Below are 8,401 nucleotides of genomic sequence, written 5' to 3'. Positions count from 1 at the left end.
CTCCCAAAGTGCTGGGACAGACGTGAGCCACCATGACCAGCCGGTATATTTAATCTTAAGAGTTTTTGCCACAAGAAAAAAATAATAAATCTTCAAACCTTTTAAATTTAAAAGAAACTACTAAACAGAATTTCCATATGACATCAGTTTTTGTTGTAGGTAGAAATAAATAGAAACATATGTCCACACAAGACCTTGAGCATGAATGTTTATAGCAGTGTTATTCATGACAGCCAAAAGGTAGAAACCAATCCATCATTGAATGCATGGATAAAATATGTAATAGCCAGACAATGGAAAATATTAATAATTCCATCATAATCTAAATGATGTACAGGACCATACTACAACATGGATATCCCTTCAAAAAACTATAATAAATGAAACCCAGTTAAAAATTCCCCGTATGGTATGATTTCATTCACATGGAAGTCCAGAGCAGAGAAATCTGCAGAGAAAGAAAGTCAACTGCTGACTGCCTAGGGCTGGGTGTTGAGGAAAAAAGATGGGAGGATGGAGGGAGTGGATACCTAAAGGGTACAGGGGTTTCTCTTTGAGGTGAGGCAAATCCACTGTGGTGATGATTGCATGTGTCTGTGAATCTACTATACCTATGAATTATACACTTTAACTGGGTGTATTGTGTAGGATATGCATATTTGAATAAAGTGGTTGAAATAAGTAAACTCATTAGGAGTTTTGGTCCAATTTGTTAACAGCATTGGTTTCCAGGTTTATGCTAAATTTACATACCCCTTTTTTGTTTTTCTTTTTTCTTTTCGTTTTTTTTTTTTTTGAGACAGAGTCTTGCTGTGTCGCCCAGGCTGGAGTATAGTGGCACAATCTTGACTCACTGCAATCTCCACCTCCGGGGTTCAAGCGATTCTCCTGCCTCAGCCTCCTGAGTAGCTGGGATTACAGGTGCGCACCACCATGCCTGGCTAACTTTTGTATTTTTAGTAGAAGCAGGGTTTCACCAAATATATTGGCCAGGCTGGTCTCAAACCCCTGATCGCAAGTGATCCGCCCACCTCGGCCTCCCAAAGTACTGGGATTACAGGCATGAGGCACCACACCCAGCCTTTTTTTTTTTTTTTTTTTTTGGTGACAGTCTCACTCTGTCACCAAGGCTGGAGTGCAATGGCTCAATCATAGCCCACTGCAGCCTTCATCTCCTGGCTCAAGCAATCTTCTCACCTTAGCCTCCTGAGCAGCTGAGACTACAGAAGCAGGTGACCATACCCTGCTAATTTTTTTATTTTTAATACAGATGGGATTTCACTATGTTTCCCAGGCTGGTCTTGAACTCCTGGGCTCAAGCGATCAGCCTCCCAAAGTGCTGGGATCACAGATGTGAGCAAATGCGTGTGGCCTGTTTTTCTTAAATATACCAGTGAGAATAGGAATTTGATTGCCTTGGAGATATCATGGCTTTTTACATTTCAAAATTCTCTTAAGAGTCAGGAGTGGTGGCTCAAACCTAGAATCCCTTTATTATATATGGTGACATCACTGTTAGATGTCCGTGTTTCTAAACAAGGGTGACAGTTTTTTTTTTTTCAGGTGAAACTCATCCTTTTTATCAGGAATCCATTCCCATGATAACTAATCCACTCCCATGATCAAAACATTGATCCCTTCATGTGAGTTGAGCCCTCTTGGCTCATTGATCCCTTCATGTGGGTTGAGCCCTCTTAAAGACCCCATCTCTTTTCTTCTGAGACGGAGTCTCGCTCTGTCACCCAGGCTGGAGTGCAGTGGCGCAATCTCGGCTCACTGCAAGCTCCGCCTCCCGGGTTCATGCCATTCTCCTGCCTCAGCCTCTCCGAGTAGCTGGGACTACAGGCGCCCGCCACCACGCCTGGCTAATTTTTTTTTGTATTTTTAGTAGAGACGGGGTTTCACCGTGGTCTCGATCTCCTGACCTCGTGATCCACCCGCCTCGGCCTCCCAAAGTGCTGGGATTACAAGTGTGAGTCACCGCGCCCGGCCAGACCCCATCTCTTAAAACTGTTACTATGGCAATTAAGTTTCCAACACATTAACTTTTGGGAGACACATTCAAATCATTCAAATCATAGCAAGTCCTATATATGTCAGTATGTTCTTTCTGTGAATGAGGATATTTCCCTTTATAACTATAGTACAGTGATCAAAGATTAGGAAATTTCACTCTGATACAACTCTGTTATCTAATCTCCAATCGTTATTCAAAATTTGGCAATTGTTCTAATGTCCTTTATTACTATATTTTTTCATTCTTCAGGATCCAAACCAGAATTATGTATTGAACTTAGTGTTCACTTCTCTTTAGTCTCTCTCATATGGAACAGTTCCTCAGCCTTTGTGTTTTCCTTACTTGCTTCAAGGCATGACAACTCTATAATACGGTTGGAACATTCCAAGCCTCCTTCCCCACTCCAGATAAGGCCAAAAACAGAATTTGGCTGAGATCTTGCCGGGTACTTTCCTTTCTCTTTTCTGCTTTTTTTACTCCCTTAGAGGCTCTTGTTTCCCTGAAGATCATTCCTTCAATAAGTCACATTTCTCCAAATCCCTGTCTCAGGGTCTGCTTCTAGGGAACTCAACCTAAAAGAATATGTATTAGGCCAAGCTCATTCACTGTTTTATTCAAATATTCTATAGACATAATTTTTTTTTTTTTTTTGAGTCAGGGACTCACTGTGTCACCCAGGCTGGAGTGCGGTGGCATGATTTTGGCTTACTGCAACCTCCACCCCCTTGGGCTCAAGCCATCCTCTCATCTCAGCCTCTCGAGTCACTGGGACTACAGACATGGGCCACTGTACCTGGCTAATTTTTGTATTTCTTTTATAGAGGCAGAGTTTTACCATGTTGCCCAGGCTGGTCTCGAACTCCAAGCTCAAGTGATCCTCCCACCTCGACCTCCCAAAATGCTGGGATTATAGGCATGAGCCACCACACCCAGCCAAGACACAATAATTTTTTAACCTCTTTTGTCTTTCAATTTCTCAGAGATATATGTTAAATATCCCTTCCTACCTACAACTATAGATTTGTTCATTTCTGCTTGCTGTTCTTTCAGTTTTTGCAACATGTATTTTAAAATCATATTTTAAACTCATTTTAAAATAATATTTTTTTTTGCACACAAAACAATAAACATTTTCTAAAAGTACATACAAACAAAAAGATGCATATCAAACATATTAGGAAGGTTGCACATGGGAAGACGGGGAATAGAAATGGGGGGTGGGAATTAAAGAAAATAAATGAGAGAGGGACTTTGTATGGATCAATGATAATAACTCAATCCTCTATTTGACAAAGAAGGAGGAGACGGAAGAGGAAGAAAAAGAAAGTGGGATAAAGGATCAGAAAGAGAGGAAAATAGAAAAAATTAGAGTATGACTCCAGGGTAGACCTGTTTTGTTGTCGCTTGGTTGGTTGGTTGGTTTGTCTGTTGTATTTTTCATATGTTTCGCCATGTTGGCCAGGCTGGTCTCGAACTCCTAGCCTCAAGTGATCAACCCAACTCGGCCTCCCAGAGTGCTGGGACTACAGGCGTGAGCCACCACATCCAGCCCCCACATTGCTTCTGGCCTCTGTGGTAGACCTCCCAGACGGGGCGGCCGGGCAGAGGTGCTCCCCACATCCCAGATGGGGCGGCCAGGCAGAGGTGCTCCTCACTTCCCAGACCGGGCGGCCGGGCAGAGGCGCTCCTCACTTCTCAGACGGGGTGGCGGCCGGGCAGAGTCGCTCCTCACATCCCAGACGATGGGCGGCCAGGCAGAGACGTTCCTCACTTCCTAGACGGGGTGGCAGCTGGGCAGAGGCACTCCTCACCTCCCAGACGGGGCGGCCGGGCAGAGGCGCTCCTCACATCCCAGACGATGGGCGGCCAGGCAGAGACGCTCCCCACCTCCCAGACGGGGCGGCGGCCGGGCAGAGGCTGCAATCTCAGCACCCTGGGAGGCCAAGGCAGGCGGCTGGGAGGCGGAGGCTGCAGCGAGCCAAGACCACGCCACCGCACTCCAGCCTGGGCAACACCGAGCACCGAGTGAGCGAGACTCCGTCTGCAGTCCCAGCACCTCGGGAGGCCGAGGCTGCGGACCAGTCGAGGTCAGGAGCTGGAGACCAGCCTGGCCGACATGGCGAAACCGCGCCTCCAGCCAAAGGAGAAAAACCAGGAAGGGGTGGTGGCGCGCGCCGGCAATCCCAGGCAGCCCGCGGGCCAGGGCAGGAGAATCACGGGAGCCGGACGCAGAGAGTCTGCAGCGAGCCGAGTGTACTCCAGCCTGGGCCACAGAGGGAAGGAAAGAAAAAGAAAGAAAGAAAGAAGAGAAAGAGAGAAAGAGAGAGAGAGAGAAAGAAAGAGGGAGGGAAGGAAGGAAGGAAGGAAGGAAGGAAGGAAGGAAGGAAGGAAGGAAGGAAGGAAGAAAAGAAGGAAAGAAGGAAGGAAGGAAGAGTTTTTTTTATATATTCAAGATACTAGTTGTTTGCTGCACGTGTAGTTTGAAAATAGTTTCCCACTCAGGCGCTTATTTCATCATCTTAACTGGGTGTTTCTTTTTTTTTTTGAGACAGAGTCTCACTCTGTTTCCCAGGCTGGAGTGCAGTGGCGCGATCTCAGCTCATTGCAACCTCCACCTCCTGGGTTGAAGCAATTCTCCTGCCTCAGCCTCCCAAGTAGCTGGGATTACAGTCGCCCGCCACACCCAGCTAATTTTTGTATTTTTAGTAGAGATGGGGTTTCACCATGTTGGCCAGGCTGGAACTCCTGACCTCAAATGATCCTCCCACCTCGGCCTCCCAAAGTGCTGAGATTACAGGCATAAGCCACCGTGCCCAGCCTAACTGGGTGTTTCATAGAGCTAAAGGATTTTTCATACAAAATTTTATTTTATCCATTTTAAGTGCACCATTCTGTGGCATGAATTATATTCATAATGTTAAACCATAACCATGCCAGGTGCACCCCTGTAATCCTAGCACTTTGCCAGGTCAAGGCAGGAAGATTGCCTGCATCCAGGAGCTGGAGACCAGCCTGGGCAAAGGAGACCATCTCTACAAAAAATAAACAAAAAAAAAAATTTAGCTGGGCTGGGCATGGTAGGTCACGCCTGTAATCTCATCACTTTGGGTGGCCGAGGCAGGTGGATCACTTGAGGTCAGGAGTAGAGACCAGCCTGGCCAACATGGTGAAACCCTGTCTCTACTAAAAATACAAAAATTAGCTGGGCGTGCTGGCAGGCACCTGTAATCCTAGCTACTCAGGAGGCTGAGACAAGAGAATCACTTAAACCCAGGAGGCAGAGGTTGCAGTGAGCCAAGATTGCACCACTGCACTCCAGCCTAGGCAACAGGAGTGAAACTCCATCTCAAAAAAAAAAAAAAAAAGGCCAGGCCCGGTGGCTCATGCCTGTAATCCCAGCACTTTGGGAGGTCAAGGTAGGCAGATCACAAGGTCCGGAGTTCGAGACTAGCCTGGCCTACATAGTGAAACCCCATCTTGGCTAAAAAATACAAAAATTAGCCAGGTATGGTGGCGAACGCCTGGAGTCCCAGCTACTCAGGAGGCTGAGGCAGGAGACTCGCTTGAACCCAGGAGGCAGAGGTTGCAGTGAGCCGAGATGGTGCCACCGCACTCCAGCCTAGACAACAGAGCGAGACTCCGTCTCGAAAAAAAATAAAAAAATTAGCTGGGCATGGTGGCGCACACCCATAGTCCCAGATACTCGGGATGTTGAGGCAGGAGGATCATTTGAGCCCCGGAGGTCGAGGCTGCAGTGAGCAGTGATCCTGCCACTGCACTCAGCCTGGGTGAGACCCAGTGTCACAAAAAATAAGAAAAAGAGGCCGGGTGTGGTGGCTCATGCTTGTAATCCTAGCACTTTGGGAGGCCAAGGCGGGCGGATCACAAGGTCAGGAGTTCGAGACCAGCCTGGCCAACATAGTGAAACCCTGTCTCTACTAAAAATACAAAAAAAAAAAAAAAAAAAAAGAATAGCCGGGCATGGTGGCCCATGCCTGTAGTCCCAGCTACTCGGGCGGCTGAAGCAGCAGAATCGCTTGAACCCGGGAGGCAGAGGTTGCCGTGAGCTGAGATCACGCCATTGCACTCCAGCCTGGACAAAAAGTGAAACTCTGTCTAAAAACAAACAAACAAAAAAAAAAACAAAACAAACAAAAACTAGAGAGAAAAAGAGCAGTGTAAACTTTTATCTGGCAAGGTGCAATGGCTCCACCTGTAATCCAAACACTTTAGGAGGCCAAGGCGGGTGGATCGCTTCAGGACAGGATTCGAGACCAACCTAACCCATATATCAAAACCCCATCTGTACTAAAAATACAAAAAATTAGCAGAGAGTGGTGGCTCAAGCCTGTAACCCCAGCTGCTCAGGAGGCTGACGCATGAGAATTGCTTGAACCCAGGAGGTAGAGATTGCAGTGAGCCGAGAGCACACCATTGCACTCCAGCCTGGGCAACAAGAGCGAGACTGTATAGATAAGACAGATAGACAGATAGATAGATGATAGATAGATAGATAGATAGATAGATAGATAGATAGATAGATAGAAAGATGATAGATAGATAGATAGATAGATAGATAGATAGATAGATAGATGATAGCCAAGTGTGGTTGATAGAGCCTGTGGTCCTAGTTCCTTGGAAGTCTGAGGCTGGAGGGTCGCTTGAACCCAGCTTGAGGCTACAGTGAGTCATCATCACGCCACCACACTCCAGATAGAGTGAGACCATCTCTAAAATAAAACAGAAGTTCCAATCCTTCAACACCCTGTTTAACTTACATTGGGCCACAAAAACTTATTTAAACTGGTGGGGTCTCAGAGTTCCCATTTCTTTGTAAGTGATAAAGATTTAGTATTTTTTTAAGAGACCAGGTCTCACTATATTGCCCAGGCTAGTCACAAATTCAGGCCTCGAGTTATCCTCCTGCCTCAGAGGCCACAGGCACACGCCACCACACCCAGCTAATTTAATTTTTTAAGATATGGGGTCTCTGGGACAGGCACGGTGGCTCATGCCTGTAATCCCAGCACTTTGGGAGGCCAAGGCAGGCAGATCACCTGAGGTCAGGAGTTCGAGACCAGCCTGACCAACAGGGCAAAACCCCATCTCTACTAAAAATACAAAAATTAACTGGGCGTGGTGGGAGGGGCCTGTAATTCCAACTACTCAGGAGGCTGAGGCAGGAGAATCGCTTGAACCTGGGAGGCAGAGGTTGCAGTGAGCCGAGATCGCGCCGTTGCACTCCAGCCTGGGTGACAGAGCGAGACTCCATCTCAAAAAAATATATATATACACATATATAAATATATTTATTTATATTTATATATAATATATAAGTATATAATTTATTTATATATAACTATATATTAATATATAATTTATTTATATATAACTATATATTAATATAATATATAAATATATAATTTATATATATAAATATATTAATATTTAATATTAAATAAAAATATATTAATATTTAATATTAAATAAAGTACAATATATATTTATAGATAAACATAATATATATTTTATTTATATATATGTAAAATGTATCAGATGGGCCTTAGTCCCCGAGGAGGGAGGGAAAGCAGTAGGGATGGAGTGCCGGTAGGGATGGAGTGCCAAGGGCCTGGGCTCTGCCTGTCTGGGGGAATCCGTTGGTGTCACTGGGACATTACTCTGGAGGGCTTGTGAGTTGGTTGTGTCTGCAGCTGTATGTGCAGTGACAAGGTCTTGATTTTATTTGTCTGAAGGGCTATGTGTGTATGCCCATTTTATATATTTTTTATTATTTTATTTTATTTTGGAGACATAGTCTTGCTGTGTCCCAGGCTGGAGTGCAGTGGCATGATCTTGGCTCACTGCAACTTCATCTCCCGGGTTCAAGCGATTCTCCTGCCTCAGCCTCCCGAGTAGCTGGGATTACAGGTATGCGTCACGACGCCTGGCTAATTTTTTTTTTTTTTTTTTTGAGACAGAGTCTCGCTCTGTCGCCCAGGCTGGAGCGCAGTGGCACCATCTCGGCTCACTGCAAGCCCCGCCTCCCGGGTTCACGCCATTCTCCTGCCTCAGCCTCCCGAGTAGCTGGGACTACAGGCGCCCACCACCACGCCCGGCTAATTTTTTGTATTTTTAGTAGAGACGGGGTTTCACTGTGTTAGCCAGGATGGTCTCGATCTGCTGACCTCGTGATCCGCCTGCCTCGGCCTCCCAAAGTGCTGGGATTACAGGCGTGAGCCACCGCGCCCGGCCAATTTTTGTATTTTTAGTAGAAACAGGGTTTCACCATGCTTGCCAGGCTGGTCTCGAACTCCTGACCTCAAGCGATCTGGCCGCCTCGGCCTCCCAAAGTGCTGGAATTGCAGGTGTGAGCCACCATGCCCA

Source organism: Symphalangus syndactylus, chromosome 13, assembly GCF_028878055.3.
Source record: "Symphalangus syndactylus isolate Jambi chromosome 13, NHGRI_mSymSyn1-v2.1_pri, whole genome shotgun sequence".
Lineage (NCBI taxonomy): Eukaryota > Metazoa > Chordata > Mammalia > Primates > Hylobatidae > Symphalangus > Symphalangus syndactylus.
The sequence above is the reverse complement of the archived record's forward strand: the minus strand, read 5'-3'. Positions refer to the sequence as shown.